General features: G+C 51.3%; 1 pseudogene; it reads right to left on the bottom strand.

Moving 5' to 3' along the window:
- Positions 1–2,530: 2,530 nt before the first annotated feature.
- LOC135320426 (G-protein coupled receptor 143-like) overlaps positions 2,531–22,576 on the bottom strand; it is a 26,227-nt pseudogene continuing 6,181 nt past the window's right edge.

Here is a 22,576-nt window from a genome sequence, read left to right as displayed (position 1 = left end):
ACGTACATGGAACCCTTTGCTGCAGGGAGTCAAAAGCAGTTTGGTCCCTTGAGGCTCCCACTTACTGGGGGGATCTGAGTTTCCACTCGCGAGCAGAGAACTTTCTTCTTGTAACTGCCCGCATCAGGTTGCTGCTCCTAGAGGCTCTCTGAGGTGGTGTTTTATTTCATGGGAAGGTTTCTGCGCACCTGTGGGTGCTGGTCACTTCTGGGGGACGCCCGGGAATCACTGCCAGGCGCATGGAAGGGGTGGGAGGGGGAGGGAAACGGGTATGTCTCCTTACACGAGACTCAGAACTGGGTTGTTGTTGTTTTGTTTTGTTTTTCCAGTCTGGCTCCTTTTTCTCCAGAGTCTCCATCCACTTTGAAGGTAAGACACAGCTCCACCTGGAGGACAGCACAGGAAGCCTCGGGGGCTGGGAGGGCAGGGCTCTGCGGGGGTGCCGGAGGCCGGGACTGTTGCAGTATTACCTCCCCCTAAAACGTGAAGCTGGTACTCTGGAGAATAGGGGCTCCTATTAGGACTACAGTTACTCACACAGAAGTTACTGAGAGAAACTCCACCAGAAATGCCCCAGTTGCAAACGAGGAGGAGGAGGGTATCTTTGGAACAGGGGAACTGGGTAGACGTGCTGAAACGCTTTTTAAGGCATGATAAGTAAGCTAGGTGGTAAATTAAAATCGAAACAGAAGCCACCTGGTAGGACCAGTCTCCTCTTTTCTACACTCCCAGCTACATGTCACATCCAGCCACCCAGACTCCTGGCTGTGTGTCCCACACCCCTCACCTTTCCGAGCACTTCCGTCCCTCCCGCCACCATCGCTTTCCCTCCACCAGATCACTCCCCTTAGCATCTTGGGGATTAATACCCTCTAGCATCTGCAAAACAAGAAAACATCCCCTGCAGCACCAGCCTTAGAGGGCAATTGCTTCAAACCAAGTGTTGTCTGCTGTCATCCCGTTTATCCGTGTGTCTGCTATGCCCAGGAGTGACCTGATACCACCTCTGTCTCTGACGCTCGCTTCTGTGACCTGGTGCATAGCCATGGGTCCGTCCGCCCCAGTCAAAACCGCCCTGTCAGTTGTGCTGATACCCCGTCCACTACGAGGAGTCGCTTTAAGGAGACAGTCAGATCAGCATGGGTTCTAACTTGCAAGCTTCCAAATCTGCCTCTGGCTAATGTAAGCCAGAAAGAATGAGTGAGGAGGGTACTGGGCAGCTCTGGGGAATCTCCGGAGAACCAGGCTTGGAGGCTGTGCAGACAGGAGCAGCCAAAATCAGGGTGCAGGATGGCATCCATGCAGATGCCCCCGGGCACAAACACAGCACTGGGAGCTGCCCGCAGGTCAGTACTGGACACTGGGCTGGCCCCGGAAAGCACACCCAGGCTGCCCTCCAAAGGGGATGTGCGTGCTGCCAACCCCTGTGCAGAAGTGCTCCTCCTGCACGGCCTGTTCCCTTGGGCGCTAGCATCCAACTTAGACCCGGGACACGTGTCTGACTGGCTCTGTGAGGGCTGTTCCCTGCTTTAGTTGCAAGGGAGCTTGGGAAAGCGAGCGGCCCGCATCTTTGCGCTAGAGTGGGAGTGGGGCTGTGCCCCGGTCAGTAGTGGGAGTCCTCAGAGGAGGGGGACTCTGAGGCTGGGGACAGGCACAAAATCCGTACAGAGATGAAGGCAGATGCCACCCGGGAGAGCTAACTCCTTCATAACTCCTGGACACTTTGGGTCATGGTGGCCGTGAGGAAGCTCAGGTCCATGTGAGCTGCGCAGACCTGGGCACCCCGGTCACAGTCATGAGATGCCCTGAGTCTATCTGCTGCCGTATGACTCCGAAAGCACAAGTCCAGAAGCATCCTGGACAGCTTTCCTAGAGCGAAACGGAGTCCTCATCTTGATACGAAGAGGGGCGTCGGGCGGCAGAGCTGACTGCAGCGTCTTGAGGAGGAAACGGTGTCTTGCTTTTCTACACTTACGTAGGTGGCTGTTCTCCAGTGCATGTTACATACAGTATTTTTGCCCCCAAATATGTATATGCACACGTATATATTTATAATGTATAAGTTTTATGTACAGTCGGCCCTCTGCACTGCGCCGCCCCCCCCCACCCTCCCCCCGCGGATGCGGACCATTCAGATGCAGAGGGTGTCTGCGTATTTTGGTATCCGTTGGGATCCTGGTACAAAACTCCCACAGATACCGAAGGGCAACTCTATATATAATTATATATGGGCTATATATATATATATATTTCATCTGATGGGAAGATGGAGACGTGGGCAGTGGTCTGAGCATAAGTCAGGTTCGAAGGATTCCTCTGACCGCACCACTGCTCAGCGCCACGGGGGGCCCGAGGGCCAAATCGCGGACCCCAGCCCGCCCTCCTCTGCCCCCTGGTGGCGGGTGCAGGACGTGCCGCGCAGCCGCCCCGCGGGGCCCTCCGCCCGCGGGGCCCTTTGGCGTCTTCCCCGTCGTCCTCAGCACCATTCGCTAGAGGCGTTGTTCAGACAGAAGCCACGTCAGGCTGGGCGCTCAGGCACAACTACTTTATTCACTTTCCCAAGGACTTGGATCTGGCGTTCACGTTACAGGCGGACCAGAAAAACCCGCGTCCACGGAGACGACAGGAGCTGCGGAGAGCCTGGTCCAGGACTCTTCCTCCTCCCACCCCCAGCGCGCACTCACGGGTCACCTCTCCTCACACAGGGGATCCGCGGGAATCCGCCCTAACGGGACGACGAGAGTGAGATCTGGGGGGACTACACCCCGGGGCCGCGGTGACCGCAAGGCGAGAACACGGCTCTGAGGCGCGAGGAGCGTGGAGCCTGAGGAATGCGAGGTGTGGGCCCCGTCGCGTCCTCTCACAGGTCTCCCCGGGGCTTTGCAATAGGTCCAACCTCGTTTCCGCTGCGGGACGCACTTGTAACATGGATTTCAGCTGTGCTGGCGTCGGAACCTGGAAAGGGAAGGAGAGACCCGCCGTGGGATGGTTTCCACGTCCTGGCAGGTCTTTCACAAGCATCACAAACGTGTATTTTCTTAAGTTACATGATACTTTCACATATAGTTCGTATTACGTGATACTTTCATTTCACCAAAGGATAAAACAAATCCTACAGAGCCATCTAGGGTGACTGAACGATCCTGCATTCTTCCACCTCCCCTCCTCCGAACCACCCCGCTGGGTCTCAGCCACACCACGTGAGTGCTGCGGATCACATGGAAACCGCCCCCGTTCACCCGGGGAAGCGCCGGAGTCCAAAGGGCATCTCTTAGTATAACTAAGAATTGCCCTTTCGTGGATGATGCCACACGGTTTGGGAAGGGGGAAGTCGGTAACAACCAGTAGAATGAAAGCAAACACCACTCCTGCGGGAAGAGTAATTGTGCAAGGTCTGTTTAACCATCCCAGTGACACACCGTCCTTCAGAACCTGTGGGAATCCTTTGGGACAGAGGTCAGAATTGTTCTTTTATTCAGCTGATATTCAGGCATGTCTGCCATATGCCAGGTTATGAGTCCAAGTCAGTTCCAGGGATTCCTTAGTCTGTATCACTGCTCAGCACAACGTGGACCGGGGCTAAATCACTGATCCAAGCCTGCCCTCCTCTGCCCCCTAGTGGTGGATGAAGAACTTGCTGTGCAGCCGCCCAGCAAGTGTGTCGGAAACAGAGCTGGAAGACGCAGAGAAAGGTGGTGGCCTTTTCAACGAAGCACATGGGGCCAGTGACCGTCCCTCATGAAAATCTCCAAATACCAAACTCCCTCCACCAATAGGCCCGATCAACAGATGTTGACTGGAAAAGTGCAGTGGGGTCACTGCCTTGATACCAGCTGGATGCAGCACAGGTACCTCAGAGCATTAATTGAGTCTAATGTTTAAAGAATGGCAAGAACAAGCACAACTTAGAAAGAGATGCAGGCAGAGTTTTGGAGGACACTTAGGGAAGGAAAGAGAATGCCAGCATTGTATGGGCCAGAGGGGGTGATGAATTGTGCTTGAAATGCCTGGGGCAGCCTGAGTTGCAGGAGGAGGTGACGATGTTACCAAGAAAAAGCAAGTCTGGGGCTGCAGTGTCCCACCACCACTGCCCCCCCCCTCAGTGGCCTGTGTAGGGGAGAGGCGCTCCAGGTTTTCTCCCAGGGCAGGATTAAGATGAGTCTGGGAGAACGGAGGTCCGAGTAACTCAGACCAGGTGTGATGCACCCATGAAGAGAGGGTAAAGGAATTTAGAAGTTGGGGAAGGACAGACCTTGTGGCCACGGACCCTGCAGCCAGACCCTGAAGAGCGTTTGGGTCGCCGAGCAGGGTGGCAGGCGCAGACCCTTTGCTGAGCAGTGACCCTGCTCTGCCTGGAGCCCAGGCCCCAGCTGGGACAGCTTCGAGAAAACACTTCCAGTTCTGGAACCAGGTTCCTGCTGGGGGTGCTGGTGGCTTGGTTCTCACAGGGTCACCCCCTGTTTATGAAGATGTCCTGGGCTCATGGGAACTTGTGTGCGATTTCTGTAGTCGTTGTAGAAAGACTCTGTGCTGGTATGTCACAGTAGGGCGGAGGGGGTTGGGATCAAGGTCTGGGCTGAGGAGCCCGCCCAGCCCATGACCTCACACTTGGGGACACGCTCTGTACCCTGTGGCTTTCCCAGAGTTCCTGCCTCCTTCACCCTCCCCCTGGGGCTCCACGGAGATTCCCTTTGTGCCTGAGCAACTGCCAGCCCCACCCACGCCAAGTTGGCTGGCTGCTTGCCACCCTGGGCTTTCTGGCAGGCATGCCTTTTCAGGAGTTTTCTGTTCTGGTCTCATGGGTCTCCTCAAAGAGAGAATGTGCAGGCAGAGCAAGTCTCCCAGAAGCTGACTTGGCGAGGCTGCTGGTGGGGTGTGTGGGCTAATCCTCTACTGGTGCAGTGTGAGTGCCCGACAAGTGTCCTTGCAGGAGAGGCAGATGCTGGCGACCTCACGGCGCCAAGGGCCAAGCCCCTTCCTAACAACTCCCTAGAAGGAGCTTTGCAAGCTAGGGAGGTTCTTGGGAAATTCCTGGCCCCATGGAGATCTAACAGGTGGGAAGGCATGTTGGCTGTCTCCTGTGCCTCAGCTATTGTTCTTGGATCTCTTAAATCGGGAACCCCAACCAGGGGACTCGGAGCATGAGCCACAGAGAACATATGCCACCTGGGCCTGGCTGCCCTTCAAGGTGTTGAATTTGATCTAGCCCCCCCCCCGAGTCGGAGGCCCAGGCTGTGTTCTCTCCCGCACTCTCCTAGCAAGTACAACCCCGGGGCCACCTGGTGTTACGAGGAGGGCAAGTGACAGCACAGAGAACCATAGAAGACCAAGAGCAAGATGGATGAAAGAACAGAGGAATGTGGAAGATAATAGGGAAGCATGGGACAGAACAGAGGATTTGGGTTAAGAAACAAGAATTGTGGGAAAAGGCAGAATGGCGTGTGGGGAGGGCAGAATAATGAGAGGCAGGGAGTCAAGGGAGAGTAGAAATTGGGAGAGAAGAGAAAATTGTGGGGAGGCAAAGGATGATGGGGGAAAACAAAATTGTGAGAAAGAATGGGGATTCTGGAGAGAATAAGGAACTGTGAGAGAGAAGGAGTTATGGTGGAAGACAAATACGTGTAGGAGAGAAAATGTGGGGAAAGATGGAATGTGATAAACAGAATCATAGAAGAAAACAGATTAGTTAGAGATGAAGAATCCAGAATTGTGGGAGAAAATGGAACACTGGGAAAGAAAAGGGATGGGACAGACTGAGGAATTCTGGGAGAGAATGGAGAATTATGCAACAGAGAATTGTGGGAGAGACGGAATTATGGGAGGGTATGAAACTCTGGGAGAAGTAGGGATTTGTAGGGAAGATATGGGGCTGTAAGAGAAAGGGGAGGTGTGATATCTTCATGCAGAGAATGAGGAATGGTGGTAAATAGGAATTGTGGGAGGTGTGACAGCTGGGGGCAGAGAATGAGGAATTGTGGAAGCTGTGGCAACTTACGGCACAGAATGAGGAAATGTGGGGGTGTGTGGCAACTTGTGGCAAAGAATGAGGAATTGAGGGAAGTGTGGCAACTTGCAGCACAGAATGAGGAATTGTGGAAGGTGTGGTGGCATGTGTCAGAGTGTATGGAATAGTGGGAGGTGTGGCAGCTAGTGGCACAGAATGAGGAATTGTGGGAGACGAGAAATTCTGGGAGGTGTGACAGCTAGTGGCAGAGAATGAGGAATTGCAGGAGACATGGCAACTTGTGGCACAGAATGAGGAATAGTGGGAGACATAAAGAATTGTGAGTCGTGGCAGGTTGTGGCAGAGAATGAGGGATTCAGGGAGGTGTGGCAGCCTGGCAGACAATGAGGATTTGTGGGAGGAGTGGGACCTTGTGGCACAGAATGAGGAATGGTGGGAGTTGTGACAGCTAGTGGCACAGAATGATGAATGGTGGGAGGTGTGGAAGCTTGTGGCACAGAATGAGGAATGGTGGGAAGTGAGGCAATTGCGGCAGAGAAAGGAATTGTAGAGGGTGTCGCAGCTTGTGGCACAGAATGAAGAATTGTTGGAGTTGTGACAGCTAGTGGTAGACAACGAGGAATTGTGGAAGGTGTGGAAACATGAGGAATGGTGGGAGGTATGGCAACTTGTAGCAGAGAATGAGGAATGGTGGGAGGTGAGGCAACTTGTGGCAAAGACTGAGGAATTGTGGAAGGTGTGACACTTGTGGCACAGAATGAGGAATGGTGGGAGGTGTGGCAACTTGTGTCACAGAATGAGGAATGGTGGGAGGTGTGGCAACTTGTGGCAGAGATGAGGAATTGTGGGAGGTGTGGCACTTGTCATACAGAATGAAGAATTGTGGGAGGTGTGGCAGCTAGTGGCAGAGAATGAGGAATTGTGGGAGGTGTGGCAATTTGAGGCACAGAATGAAGAATAGTGGGAGGAGTGGCACTTGTGGCAGAGAATGAGGAACTATGGGAGTTGTCGCAGCTTTTGGGAGAAGTGTGGAATTTTGATATGAAGAGGCATTTCTGGAAAAGAAATTACTGGAAGAACAGAGGACTGTAGGATAAATAGTTTCAGAAAACAATCCTGGAAAATAAAATGGTGATTGAGCTCACAACAAAGAACTGAGAACAGTGGGAAAGCAGAATTGTGTGAGCAAATAGAGACTTCAGGGAGAAACAAGGAATTGTGGGAAGACAAGGGAATGTGGGAGAGAATATGGAACAGTGGGTGACATGAAATTGTGTGAGAAAATGAGGAATTTTGGGATGTGTGGTGGCTTATTGTAGAGAATATGGAATTGTGGGAGGCGTGGACTTGTGTGGCACGTGTGTAACTGCAGTAGAAGTGGTGGGTATTGGGAGAAATAGAGCACTGTGGGAAAGAGAAGGGAAGTGTGGGATAGGATGGAAAATTATGGTACCCAGAGTGTATTGTGGGGTAATGTAGAGTGTATATGGAGAATGTAGAAGTGGAGAATGTAGAAGTGGAGAATTGTGGAAAAGGCAAGGGGTTGTGGGAGAAAATGTAGAATTACGGGACAGAGAGGGAACTGTGAGAAAGATGGGGAATTGCGGGACATGGGGGTAACTTGAGGCAACTGCGGAACTGTGGGAGAAAGAGAGTACAGCAGAGAGTGTAGCAGAAGGGAGGGATTATGGGGGAGAATGCAGAAGTGGCAGGGGAATACTTGCGAAATAGAAGGCATGGGGTCGGGGGTGCGGACAGAGAACCTGCAGAAACAGTATTATAGGAAAGATGGGTTTGGTTGAAAACAGAATTGCCGAAGAGAGGTCTATGAGAGACGAGGAAGAATACAGTTGTGGGAGGAATGGGGAATCCTGGGGATTTGAGAGAAATGGGTGTTGTGGGAGAGAACAGGAATTGCAGGCAAGACAAGGGCTCAAGGGAGAGAGGAATCCAGAAGAAACATGGAATTGTGCAAACAACAAGGCGTTACGGGAGAAGCAGGGTATTGCGGGAGAAGTAATGTATGGTGGGAGACACAGGGACTTTCGGACAGACAGGCGCGCTGTGGGAAGAACGGGGTGAGGGTAGAGGAAGGGGAACTGTGGGAGAGGCGGAGAATTGCGGGTGAGGCAGAACCCAGAGGGAACAGGAGTACTGCGGGAAGGACAGTCGTGGGAGAGCACAGGCACGAGGGAGAGACGCGGTGCCCCCACTCAGCCCATCCACTAGGTTCTGAATAGGCCGCAGGCCTCCTGCCTGGGAGCACGCTACCTGTGCTCCGTTCCCAGCACAACCTGCTCGGTCCCCCGCACTCCGCACGTCTCAGCCCTGCCCACTGGCCGCAGCCCTTACGTCCCACATGCATCTTGTCCACGGACCCTGTGGCCATGCCCCTCCCCTTGCCCACGGCCAGGAAAGGCCCACACGTCCACACCCTCCCACCCAGGCCCCTGCCTACGACATGCCCCCTTTGTGGCCCCTCCACCCGTCCACACTGAGGCAGGCTTCTGTGCTCCTCTGGGCACCCCTCCCCAGGGCACAACCCAAGCCCCATCGTGGCCCCGCCCCCCGCCGGAGCCACGCCCCTTCCCACGGGGTGGGGGTGGGGTAACGGGATCCTGGGCGACCTTGGAGGAGCAGGGGAGCCGATCCCCTGAGAGATACAACCCCCACCCTCCCCACTTTGAAGCTAATGGTAAGACTGACGTATCATCAGATCCTGATCTTTACCCGCGTGAGTAGAGTAAAGTGTCCTGGTTAAGGGAGGGCGGGAGACCTGACACTAAGCTTCCGAATGCTCCTGGGTGAGGAAATAATAGTTTCAGGTTTTCTGCTGTTCATAAGATGAAAATCAAGCAGGTATTTGTTCATTTGTGAGAAGTGTCTTTTTTGTTGACTTTTAGTCGCAAGGGACATTCTAATTCCCTACAAAGGTGGTATTTTGAACAAAGTTGTCATAAGGGGTTATACACAGATCTCCTCAACGTTAACTGTTGCCATGGTCATGAAGCATCACCACATCAGTTCTCCCACACTTACTCACTGGGCTAGTCCTACAAGCACATCTGAGTGGATCTCTCCTCTTAAAAACCTTAACCGGACTCTCACTGGCCGCGAGGTAAACCGCAAACTCCTCAGTATACAGATTCATGAGAACCCTTCATAATCTGCTCCCAGCCTGCCTCCCCAGCTTCCCACAAACCCCACGAGTGGCCACCTTCAAACAAATGCACAAACATTCTGCTCTGTGCCTCCACACAGGGTCCTCCCTGGGCTTCCTCCTCTTCTGTTCCAGTCTGTGGTCCAAGACCCAGTTTGAAAATCACCTCCTCCACAGACTCAACCATGCACCAAAAAACAATGCCATCTCTGCCTTTGCTGTGTCCCTTTAACACTTCAGACTTTTTAGAATAAAAGATAGATAGTAAGGTCATTACTTATTTGTAAGTTTCATACATGATACTTCTCAGGGACACTAACAACCCCCCTCCCCGCCCTGCCCCCCGGCTAAAATGGTGTTGACCACATTGCAGATGCTCAATGAATATTTGTTGAAGTTCAAATTCAGTTAATTTATGTTAAGTGCCTAGTAAGTGCCAGACATCGCATCAGATACTTAATAATGGGAGCTCAGTGTAAGTCTGCTGGCCTTGGAGTGAATCCCAAAAGTAGCAGGAGCTTTAGGATCTGATAAACATGTCAGGCTTCATCTTAGCAATGCCAATGGGAAGAAGCCTAACTGTGTTTTATGCTTTGAGTTTGTATCTCTGGACTTTTCTCCCACATGGAACAGTATTTTCCGTGTTATGAACAGCCCTGTACCTTCACTAAAGAGATGAAAATTAGAGTGGCTGGAAAGGAGGAGAAAGGAGGCAACCCAAGATGTAGCCAGCCATGTCTCATTTCCAAGACTGTCACTTTAGGAGACAAGGCTGTCCGTTCCTCTGGGTCCTGGCAGCAGTGCACTGCCTGCGGCTAAATAGCAGGCGTCTGCTGTGCAGGGGTTGTCCTGCCCTGGGCTGACTTCCGTTAGCCCAGATGGCTTTGCCTTGGTGTTTTAGATGCAAACTGGAAATTTTCATGGCCTTTTAATTCTGTTCCTCGCTGACATGTGCTCCCTTGTCCCCCTCAAATGATGATATGTACTATTATTTACTCATCCTTACTAGAGTTAGCATTTATTAAATGCCCATTGTGTGACAGCACCATTTAGATAAACAGCACACGGATCTATTTAATCTCACAGGAATCACGTCGCTAGCACCCGACTAGAGGTCAAGAAATACTAAGGGAGATTTGCCAGAAGAGCTTGTCCCCAGCTCTCTTGGAGGAGGCAGAGATGAGTGGTCCGGTGCCCAGAGGCACACGCCCTCCCTTGAGGTTACCGTGAGCTCCTGCAGAGCTTGGTCTCTTCCTCAGATCGCACATCACCTCGCTTCTCATAAGCTTCACAAACACTGCTGTTATTCAGAGAAGGTGCTTACCAATGAAATCTTAGTAAGAAAATGTTTAAGACAATCTCAGCTCTTTTGAGATGTATTAGGCATGCTACCCTAACTCCTATGTGACTAAGAATTCTTTAAATCTTATCATTAATTACTCTCAGGCCTTTTGGAACCATGAGCTGCTAGAATTTTCCATCAAAATTGTGTAATTTAACACCAGTATTACAAACAGCTGTTGGGCACCATTTGCAATGGTGAAGCATGAGCTACACGTGCAGGACGTATATCCGCTGAACAGTGACAGTGGCGGTGGACCTGCCTTCTGCTTAAAGGTGTTTTCGACCAGCCCGAGTGTAATAAGTGGGAAGAGGGAGGGGCTTCGGGGCCTCAGTGGGGACAGAAGGCGGGGCCAGGTGGCCTCCTCCCCAAGCGGCATTTGTGGGGATCCACCCCTGATGCCCAGAGGAGGGCCCTGCAAACATGCACTCTCTTCCTCTAAAGAACTTTACGTCTTGTTACTCAGAGCTAACGGCAAAAGGTTTACTCAGGAAGAATCTTTCAAGGGGATAAAATCTGATTAATCAGCTATCATAACCATGACAGTCACTGATCTTTCATTAGGAATAAGGACCATAGGTCTGGTTATTATTCTCTCACTACGTACTTGATGAGAATATAAATGAGCTTTCTGTAATAGGAAACGCAGAATATAGAGCAAGTGACAAATCATAGGTTATAACATGTTTCATGGAAACTACATCTAATAGACTTACTTATTTTTACAGGGGTTTTTGGTGGTAGTGGTGGTGGTGGTGTAGAGGTAACTAGGTTTATTTACTTATTTATTTTAATGGAGGTGCTGGGGATTGAACCCAGGACCTCCTGCATGCTAATCACACTCTACCGCTGACCTATACCTTCCCTCAGATTTATTTGTGTGTGTATATATATGTGTGTACACATACACACACACAGACCTACATGAATATACAGGTATGAAATATATGTAATAGGCTTAGTAAATGGCAGTCTTCAGAGAAACATTATTTGGACCTTGAACTGATACGTTCTTCCTCTGTATCAGCTGGGTTAACGGACACAACCCCACATACGATGGACAGGAGTTTAAAAAGAGCGCAGCTTGAAGACCGCAGTGCTAGTGTTGGCGGGAAAGGACAGATTGGGAGAACCAGCACTGAGTGACCGGCGTTTCGTCTTAAATGCCCCCGAGGGAGCCAGACCACCAAAGCGCACGGACCAGCTACAGAGGCCAGGTCCACTCTAACAGCCAGTGTTACTGCCGGGTTTGTAGGGACAGGTTATCTCGCAGGCAAAATGCCAGGCAGCCCCGGAGGAGCCAGCCATGATGAACGCGAGGCTCGGGTGCCTCCGCGGGGAAGGCCGGGAGGGCTGGGACGCGCACGAGCAGCGGCGATGGGACGCGTGCGGGCTCGGCGCCTGTGGGCGCGGAGCTGCGCCTTCGCGGGGACGCGCGCACTCACGGGACCCACGCGGTCGGAGCTCCTGCGCACCAGCAGCGCCGCCCGGTTGTCCGCCGGCGCATTTGCAGGGGGCCCGGGGGCTCCGCCGCCCGCCCGCCCGGGCGAGGGCTCTTACCTTCAGACAGCATGCTCAGGGCCTCGTCGGAGGTGTGCCCGCCGCCCGCTCGCACCACTTTCGTGCGCACGGGGGCCCCCCCGGGGCTCGCGGGAGCCCCCCGGGGACGGATGGGGCCGCTCGGCGGCCGAGGTGGTCACCGACTCCCACTTGATCTCCTTCCTGGGAGCCTGGAAATCCAGGCTGCACCCTTTCCAGCCGTAGAAGGCCAGGGACAAGAGGAACCCTTGGGCTGGATTCAGGATCCCCTGCGAGGGGGACAAAGAGACGGGGAGGGTCAGCGCAGGGAGGTGGGAGGCAGGGCATCGGGTGCGCGCAGGGAGGTGCCTGAGATCCGTGGGGCTCCGCGCAGGGTTGGGGCCCACTGGCTGGAGTGCGGCGAGACAAAGATCGCCTGGAGATGCTGGGCCTCCAAAGGCGCCTGAAAATGGGGGGGGGGGGGGGGGCGGGGAGAGGGACTGGAGTTGGCAGCAGGCCCACCAGGGAGGGAAGGGAGAGTTGCACGGGGCCACCGAACCAGCGCCCTCTGCGCCTCTGCCAGGGAGGCTGCGCTGTGCTGCAGAGACCCGGGCCGGCCACCTCGTGCTCCCAGGGCGGACCGTCATGTCACAAAGGCTCCAGAGGCCAACAGTGAGTTGAGGGAACCTTCCTCCCGCTCCATGTGGTCGTGCACAGGAAGTGAACCAAAGGAACCACAGGACAAGGATGGGGGCAGTTAACGCTGTCTGATCGCAGAGTCCCCGTGAATCAGATTTCCCAGACCCTGATGCAGTGTAAACACGAATTCTGTGTGGGGAAGGGTGGCCTCCCCAGTGGCAGCTGACATAGGGACTTTCCTATTGGAAACGCAGGACAGTGAAAAGACGGCGTCATCTACCCGTGGTCTTTCCACTTCATTAGCATTTTGTGTATTTCTACCCAACATTTTTTCACATATGTGTTACTAGGTAGTTGCCATTAGTATAGGTTTTCAATCCTGAATTTTTCACTTAATGCTAGAGATTTCATTATTGTCATTTTTCACATCTGCATAACATTCTATCAGTATCAAAGACCATAATTTACTTAGCCATTCTTGTTTTTTAAAGACTTGGGTTGTCTATAATGTTTTATGATTATGGATAGTAAGGATTATCTTCATTCCTATGGTTTCTTCAGTCTGAAATATTTTTTTCAAGATAAATTCACTGATATTTTGAGTCCAAGGTGTGATACACTTGCCAAATCGATCGACCAGAGTCATACCCACTTTATAGCAACCCCACACTGAATGAATCAAGCTAGCTTGGGGACCAAGGCCAGAGGTAGGCAGCCCAGCAACCTGTTCAACTTACTATATATTTAAGTAACAGATACATCATACTTCTGAGTGGCTTTTATTCCTTCTGGTTGTTTTTTTTTTCCAAGAAGAAAATTTTAAATCAAGATTGACCTACCATAATGAACCACGTGGTCTTGGCTGCATTCCTGACCTGTTTCAAAGAGCCTCCATTGATATCTGGTTGCATTTCAAGATAGAATAAAAGGCTTTCATTGATGATATTTGACAACCAACTGTTAGAAAGAAAATGGCCGAGAGGTGAAAAGAACTTGCATCAGAATTTGGGGGGGGGCTATCATAATTAGGTTTGTTTATTTATTTGTTTGTTTACTTCTTTAATGGAGGGACTGGGGATTGAACCCAGGACCTCCTGCATGCTAGTCTACCACTGAGCTACACCCTCCCCCACAGAATTCATTTCTAATGCTAGGGGTCAGGAACATGTCTACCAAGATCTAAAAGTCCTGGAAGGGTGACTGCTTCAGCAGGAAGGGGGAACCAGCATGCCAAGAATTTAGTGTAAGAGATGCCATTCCTGTCCATCTAAAGCAGAGACGGACAAATCCTTCCGATGGTAACGCACAACGTGACATCCGGGGTAAGGTTCCAGCGCATACCCAATAACCCAGAATTCACTATTTGTTTGAAGAGCAACCTCACGTTTTGATGAAGGCCAAAACAAATCTTACCTTGACATTCTAAGTTCGAATGTTTTGAGGTTATTGCCGGGAGGCCAGGGAAGTTTGAAATGGCAAGCTTGGTGTATTTTTAGAGGGAGGTAACTTATGTCTCTTCTGGGAGGATATTCAAACCGACCTCCTCACATCAGGTTAATTAGTAACACTACAAAGGCGCGCCCTGTCCGGCAAAGCATCGCTTCACCGCAGCAAAGTGATTTCTGATTCCAGTGTATTTTGCACTGGTTACAAGTCTCTGCCCAATGCATCCACCTGAAACACTGGGTCAGAACAGCAGTGGGGGAGGAGAGCGTAGGAGAGGAAGGTTGCTCCCTGCCCTTCTTGACCGAGCAGTGAGTCATCACACCAAAGCTGTGCCCCTGCCCTCCTAGCTTGTCAGACACAGGAGTTGGTGTCAAGACTGATGCAAATGGGTGGATTTACAAGGCACGATGGAGCACGATGGAGCACAGATCTCAAAGTGCACCCAGCAAGGGACAAAACACCACATGCATATGGCTGGGATGTATCAAAACTAAACCCAGGACTTCTTGTTCTAAGGGCTTTTTCTCCAATTTGAGTCGATCTGAATATCTCTCCAGGAGTGCACAATTGTAGACTCGCCTTCCTGTCTGGCATGCACTTCCTCCAAGGGCACCTAGCAGTTTCAAAGATTTCCTTTCCAAAGACTCTTCCCTTTGGAACTTTCAGGTCACACTCAGGAAAGCAAATGACAAGTGGTTTGCATATCCCTTCCCAGGGACAGTTTAAAAAAAAAAAAAAGAAGAAGAAGAAGAAGAAGAAGAAAAAAGATTACCAAATAATGAAAACCAGCATGATTTTGAAAAACCGGGTCTTGATCACCGCTCCCATCCGTCTCTCGCTCTCTGTGTAGGTGCCTTGTCTTCCTTTCAGCAAGGAGGCCACTGTGAAAAGAGGGGGACTACACGTGAGGCTCCTTACCTACCCCCCCACAGGCAGAGCCAGGAGAGCCTGAAGCCCCGCCGGACACGCCATGCCCTCCTCACAGCTTCTGCCTGGGAGTTCTCAGAGCCTCGAGGGGATAGACATTTTTTAAATGTTTACTTTGAAATCACTTTAGATTTACATAAGATTTGCAAAGATAGTACAGAGAGTTCCTGTCTACCTACACCCAGCTTCACCCCAAAGGTAGCATCTTACACAACCACAGTCAGCCTGATCGCCATGAAGAAATTGGCACTGCTACCATACTAGCAATTAAACTCCAGATTTTACCAGGATGGTACTAGTACAGGGACTGTATAAATATGTGTGCATGTATATGTACCCATATACATATACATATATATACATACACATATAAATGCATATGTATATTTTGTGTGTGTGGTGTGTATATATATATATATATATATATTTTTTTTTTTGGTGGGAGAGGGAGATAATTAGGTCTGTTTATTTATTTATGTATTTTTTTAATGGAGGTACTAGGGATTGAACCAGGGCCTCATGCATGCTAAGCACACACTCTCCCACTGAGATATACCCTCCCTCTGGGAATCATATTTTTAATGCTTTAGATTTTTCCTTATAAAAATAACGCAAGCTTGCTTTTTCTAAATGTTGAAAAGATTTAACATTTCTCCTTGTAAAGAAGTTGGAAAATATAAAACAGTTTAGAAAAGAATGAATGATCTATGGTCTACCCAGAGACAACCAGCGTCAGCATCTTAGTGTATTTCTTTCCAGTCTTTTTTCTGTAAGTCGTTTTTATTTGTTTGATGCAATCAAATCAGCAACTTTGTTTTTTTAAAAAAGCTATGTTTTTTAATTGAAGTATAGATTATTTACAATGTTGTGTTCGTTTCTGGCATACAGAATAGTGATTCACTTATACATATGTTTATTCTTTTTCATATTCTTTTTCATTATAGGTTATTACAAGATACTGAAGTTAGTTTCCTGTGCTATATGGTAAGTTCTTATTGTTTATCCATTTTATATATAGTGGTGTGTGTCTGCTAATCCCAAACTTCTAGTTTATAGGTTTCCCCTTTGGTAAGCTAAATTTGTTGTCTATGTCTGTGACTGTTTCTGTTTTGTAAGTAAGTTTGTGCCAATAATTTAGATTCCACATGTGCATGATATCATATGATATTTGTCTTTCTCTGACTTCACATAGTATGATAATCTCAAGGTCCATCCATGTTGCTGCAAATTGTATGATTTCATTCTAAAAAAAGCTACCTTCAATACACTAGTGTTTAATGTGATATGAAAAGAGTGACCCAGAGACCCACAGGGATCTCCCACCCCTTGACGCTGTGGTCCAGTACTTGACATGTTCTAAAGTCCTACAGTCAACAGCTGACCCTCAAGCGACCGTTCTGTTAGGGTATGTTTCCCTCCATCCTTCTGCACGTGGGGGAGCCACACAGCTTGAGGGGGGTGGAGACCTGCTCCAGGCCACACTTCCCTGAGGATGGGGTCGGGGGTGCAGTGCAGCCCCCTGCCTCAGCCAGGTCTGTCAGGGGCCTTCGCAGACTCACAGCCTCCCTCTTCTGTAGTTCTTACAGCTTCGTCTGACTCACTTCCTGTGTGCTCCTTCCTGTTCACTGCCCCACCAGGGAAAGACACTGGCCCACACGTCACAGGAGAAACCAGGCTCCCACGACACCTTGGCCCACGGCCAGACCTCCCCCTGGGCTGCCCTTTCTTCTGCTCCCCTCACCTCTGCAGTTTCCCAAGGCACCTCTGGGGCCTCCGGGCAGGCCACGGCACAGCCAGGATGAGCCCAGATGGAAGTGGAAAGTACGGTGGTCCTGGCTTCGCACTATCAGATGCTGACAAAGAATCTGTACCGCCCACGACTCAGTAGCGTTGCTCGCTTTCACTTACTGAACCTACTCACTTGCCCCAGCTGTACTCTGCGGATGTCTCTGGAGGATGACGAATGAGGTCAACGGTCCCAGATAACTGTCTGAGCCCAAGGGCTGGGGCCTTTCCCGTGGCATCGCGACCCGAGGGCTTTCCCGTTATTGCCCTGCAGTCACTGTCTCCTGGAACAGGATGGGGCTGGCCTGTCATTTACCTGCAGTCACTGTCTTCCGGAACAGGATGGGGTTGGCCACGAGGACGAGCAGCAGCAGCAGGTACGTGGTGACGTAGTGGGGGATGGCATGCTCCAGGCCCCTCTCACACCTGAGCAAGGGAAGCCAAGTCATTCTCAAAAACAAAGCTCAGCCTGAACTACTCCGACTTACCGGGAAGCAGAGAGAAGAGGGAGATGCTCAGATGGACACTGACTCTGCCCAGCGGAAATCTGACTCATCTCTCATGTCTGTGGACCAGCAATAAATTGGAGAAGAATAGGGGGAATCAATCACAGTTCTGTCTGTCTCATAAACAGGGGAGATTTTAAAGGTCCCTGCTGGGAAAAGCTAGAGAGAGGAAAAGACTCTGAGAGGGTGGCTTTTGCATACTGGGTCTCTTCAAAGAAAAAACACAATTCAAGGAAGACGAAGGCACTCAGTGAACTAGTTAGGTTTGGAGCGCTTATGGGCTAAGCCTGGCCGATGTCATGGAGAAGACCCAACGTCTGTCCTTGACCTACGGAAAATACGCACGCTTCCTATTTCAAAGGACATTGTGCTCATGGTGATGGGTAATCACTTGGGTGGTTCTGTTCAGAGAGGTTTCTGTGAATGGGCCATGGGACTTTGTCACTGTAGGACGTGGTAGAGAGCCACACCCAGGGGTGTTAACTGTCAGCGCACAAATGCATCATCTACAGGAAAATGAAGAGAGAATCCAAAGCAAAGGGGAAAGAGGATGCTCGGGCCCAAACCAAGACTGAAGGGGAAAAGCAGAGGCAGGAACAGCCCCCGTGGCCACGGAAGATGATAAAAATTCAAGCACTCCTGTTTGAATACACCTGGACTGCTCAAACCAGTAGGGGAAACCTGGCGGAGAATGCAGAAGAGAGGGTAAGGAAAACGCAGTGCCCATCTCTTATGGCCTGAGGGTTACACCACCACCTGTGATGCAGCGGGCTTTCCACCAGGCGTTCTCATCTGCAGCTGTGGAAGTGCAATGTGGTCTGGAAGGACTCAAGGGGAGACAGGGGAACAAAGGAAGAAAAGATGACATTCAGAGGCAGGGAAGCAAAGGACACGTCAGTGAGGGCGGGAGCCTAGGGCAAGCGAGGGCTCCGGGTGGTGGGCTGAGAGGATGAGGATTAAGGTGTTTCCCGGGGGCAGCATCGCCAAGGCCATGGGGGGCCCTTGCGCTCCTGGGAACCTGCAGCCATGGCTCCCTTGTGCCCAGGTGCAGTGTCCCATGGGGGGGGGGTGAGTGGTAACAATCCCCTTTCTGATTAAGTGCATTCCTCTGTTACATCTGCTAACTCTACACCTGTCCTTTTAAGGTTCCTGGAGACAGCAGGCTGTTTGGACCTGTGAGGAGTCACTGTCGACAAGGCAACACCAGTGTGGAGACGTCCCAGGGAGCAGCTACAAGAAATCAAAACGTAAGGGAGTGACACGGTCTACACCACAGGTCAGCAAACTTTTTCTGTAAAGGAACAGATGGTAGATAGTTTAGGCTTTAGAGTCCTCATTGCCTCTGTCAGAACGACTCAATGTGTGAGGGCAGCCATACCCAGCACACACACAAATGGGCACGGCTGTGTGCCAATAAAACTTTATTTACAAAAGCAGGCAGGGGGCCGGATCTGCCTGAGGGCCGTGCTATGCTGATCTTTGGTCTGCAGTGCCCTAAAATCACAGACTAGAGACAGTGTACAACCTGTTTTTCAGTTTTCCAGTGAAAACTGGAGCATATAACCTTGGAGTGGCCCAGAGGCTTTACCAATAACAGTTCATGGATGGGATTTTCAACCTGAAGAAATGCCTGAGACAATTTCAAAGGCCACGTCTCCCAGCAACCGTGTTCAGAAGAGCACAGGATGGGAAAGTGAGAACGCACAGCCAGCAGAGGCTTAAGATGAGCTCTCTCAGAGCCACCTTTGGATTCTTCCAACATCTCGAACTCGTCCTTAGGCTGTTCGAGTCACCTGCTGCTGCAGAGGAAGCTGGCTGGAAGAATGAAAGATTACGAGTGGGTGCCAGGAAGCGGCGTCACTCCGGAGGGGGTCTCGCCTGGAGCCTGGCGCGCGCGCGCGCGCAGAGTAGAGGCCCCGCGCCCCGGGCGCTGCGGGCGCCCTGTGGCACCGGCACCGACACCGACCCGCACGCACGGGACACGCGCAGCAGCGCAGTCAGCGCGGGTCTCGCCTGCGCGGATCCCTGCGCACAGCCTCGCGCGGCCCCGCACAACGGCCACAAGGCGCCCGCTCGGGGTCGGCGCCCGGGCCTTTCCTGCGGGAGGACGCGCGGGCGGGAGTCGGGTGGGCGGGCTCGCGGGGGCGGCTTACCTGGCGACGGAAGGGTGGTAGAGCATCAGCGCCCCCTCCACGCACAGCAGCGCGGCCAGGCCCCAGGCCATCAGGTGGTACAGCAGGACGGTGCTGTCGGGAGAGGGCCGCAGCTCCAGCCGCCGAAGTGCGGGCCCACCCCGCGCCGCGCGGGAGCCGGGAACCGCACACTGCAAACCCTCGGCAAACCGCTGCCTTGTTTTGCCTCTTGAGTTTGTTTGCTTTTAATCGAGGTGAAATTCGTGGATCATAAAACTAGCCATTTTTCCCCCAGTCATAAAGGACAGTCAAATGTGCTCACACGTGTTCAAGAAATCAATCATGTTATAAAAAGTAGTTCATTTGTGTCCCCTTTTCTCTTTTTTAAGATTCTACATATAAACAATAAAACTAGGCATTTTAAAGTGAACCGCTCAGTGGCATTTAGGACATCCACAGTGTTAGGCATCCAGCACCTCTCTCCAGTTCCAGAACATTGTCATCACCCCCAAAAGGAGACTGGGCACCCATCAAGCAGTCTTTCCCGTTACTCCTCTCTCAGCCTCTGGGAACCACTAATCTGCAGTCCGTCTCTATGGCTTCGCCTATTCTGCACATTTCCTCCGAATGGAGTCCTGCTCTTGGTGGCCTTTTGCATCTGGCTTCTTTCACTGAACCTAAGGCTTTCCCGATGGGGAGGAGCGAGGCACAGGTACCTCATGATTCCTCCTCAGTGCCCAGCTCCCCTGGTAAGCAAGGAGCTCCTGGCTCCAATCCTTCCCGAAGTCACCTCTGTACCCAGTATGCAAGTGTCTCAGTGCTCAGTCCAAACCAGGAAGAAGGTCTCTAAGAACTGGGTGGTTACTCCATGTTCCAGGAAAGCAGGGGGGTTTCCTATGGGGCCTCCCCTCTCCCCACCTACCCCTCTACTCCCTGCAGAGTTAACATCTCCATCATGGATGTCTGCACTCCCACACGCCCCACCCCGCAAGGATTAGGAGCAGTCAGCCTGGCAGGTGGGGCCAGGAAGACAGATGCTGGGACCACGTGCAGGGCTCTGGCCCTTCAGACACAGCGGTCAGTCTGCCTCTTCTGTACAAGATGGGGATCAGGCTCCTTCAGAGGTGCCTGTGGTCACTCAAAGCTCTGCTGGACACCTGGGTGCAACCCCAACTCAGCAGGATTTTACCCCTGAAGATCAGCTGCATGGACCGAGGGAGTAGTCAGAGCTCTGGGCGAAGGACCCCTCTCCAAGGAGACAAGAGAGTAAAGAGAGGCAGCTCATGAGGAGGGAGCTCCAGGGAGGAGAAAGCTTTACAGCTGGCTCTGTGGGCAGCCCCAAGGAGCAGCTCTGTGTTCTGCCTCCCCCATCATCTCTGGGTCCGAGCAGCCCTCCCTGCCCCTCCAGGTATGAGAGCACACAGGGCTGTCTTGCCCAGAAGGCAGAGGCTTTGCAGGACACTCAGAAAACCCAGGAGCAGCTTCCTGCAGAGGCTGAAAGGGTGTGGGAGGGTGTGGAAGGGTGCAGAATCCCTGCATTCCAGACTGCAAGCCTGGGCTGGATAGAGCCCGTGGCCTCGTCTCCTGAGGTGGGAGAGCACGGCCAAGGTCATGGCCAGGCCAGCCCAGCGTCCGGCTCCACAAAGCCTGGGCCTCAGTCTTCCCAGCGCTGGAAACTTGCCGTGGCGCTTGTCCTTGGGAGGCGCCTGGATGTTTTGCATCCTTGGACATTTGCATCCTGTTTGATGGGTGGGTCCTTGGAAGCCTGGCATCCTGTAGTGTTGGCACATCCCCAACATCTGCCTACCCTAACACTGAGCTCCAAGATGAATCCAGACACTCCCCTGGGTGTGAGCAGGGCTTCCTGATTGCCTGTCCTGGCTTCTCAGAGCTCTGTCTGTCCTCCGCGTCCAGACAGCTGTCAGACTGTCCTGTCCAACCCCAGTGTCCCCTGGATGGAAGTAAATCATACATCCTCCTATGACAGCAGGAAGCATACTCTTCTGCTTCCTTTCAGTGCTGCAGGGTTCCTCATCTTTGCAACTAAATGGTGGTCCATGACACCTCTGTGCCATAGCTCCGATCCCCCCAAACTGAGTAAGGGAACCATCATACTTGCACTCGGCTTCAGGGACAAGGTCTTCTCATGCTGCTCGCTGCCTACCCAAAGTCATTCTCCCTTTTTTCCTAAGTGACATAACCTGGATGCCATGCACAACAGCAGCATGCTTGGCGAATCAACTCTACTTCCTGCCTCCCCCTACAGCGAAGTGTGGCCATGAAACTAAGTTCTGGCCAATAATACAAAAATGTAATTGCTGTGTGAAACTCCCAGGAAGGCTGCTTAAAAGAGAGCTGGCTCAAGGGAAAACAGGCCCCTTTTGTATTGCCCCATTCCTCCTTCCTGCTGTCTGGAATGCAGATTTGATGACTGGAGCTCCAGCAGCTATAATGGTTCATGACACCTTGAGGATGGAAGACACATAATAGGATGGTGCAGCAGAAAGAGAGATGGAGCTTGGGTCCCTGATGTCCATCAGAAGAGCCCTAGGTTGCCTACCTCTGGCCTCCTTTAGCATGAAAGAGAAACTCCTATCTTAAGTCACTATTATTTTATGTGTTTTATATAGGCGAAATTAATTCTCACTGGTACACCTGTTTGGCTGCCTTTGACCTTGACTATCTTCCCTAGAAAATTTTCACAACCAGATGTACCTGGGTTTTGTACAGATGTGTAAGAGCTTGGGAACTACAGGAAAAGGTAGAAGGAACAAACACAAAAATGAAGTAAGCACTAAATGTCAGGCTAGAGACACCAAAGTGAACAATGATGTGATTTACATAAAGAATGTCAAAGATTTTAAAGTAGTGACTCACTAAGATTGCCCAGTGTATTCTAGAGCCCGAATGTGGTCTTTATTTGGTTACTGATGTTGGTTTTAAAAGTGAATAGCTTCCACAAAAGATGCTGGGACAACTGAACATCCACATACAAAAGAATAAAGGTGGACTGTATTCTCACCTTCCCACAAAAATTAATTCAAAACTCTAAATAAAATTGTTCAAACTATCAAAACTCTTAAAATAAAGCAAAGGTATAAATCTTTGTGACCTTGGGTTAAGCAGTGGTTCCTTAGATGATAGAAAAGGACAAGA

Source organism: Camelus dromedarius, chromosome Y (genome assembly GCF_036321535.1).
Source record: "Camelus dromedarius isolate mCamDro1 chromosome Y, mCamDro1.pat, whole genome shotgun sequence".
In the NCBI taxonomy this organism is placed as follows: domain Eukaryota; kingdom Metazoa; phylum Chordata; class Mammalia; order Artiodactyla; family Camelidae; genus Camelus; species Camelus dromedarius.
The sequence above is the reverse complement of the archived record's forward strand: the minus strand, read 5'-3'. Positions and strand labels throughout refer to the sequence as shown.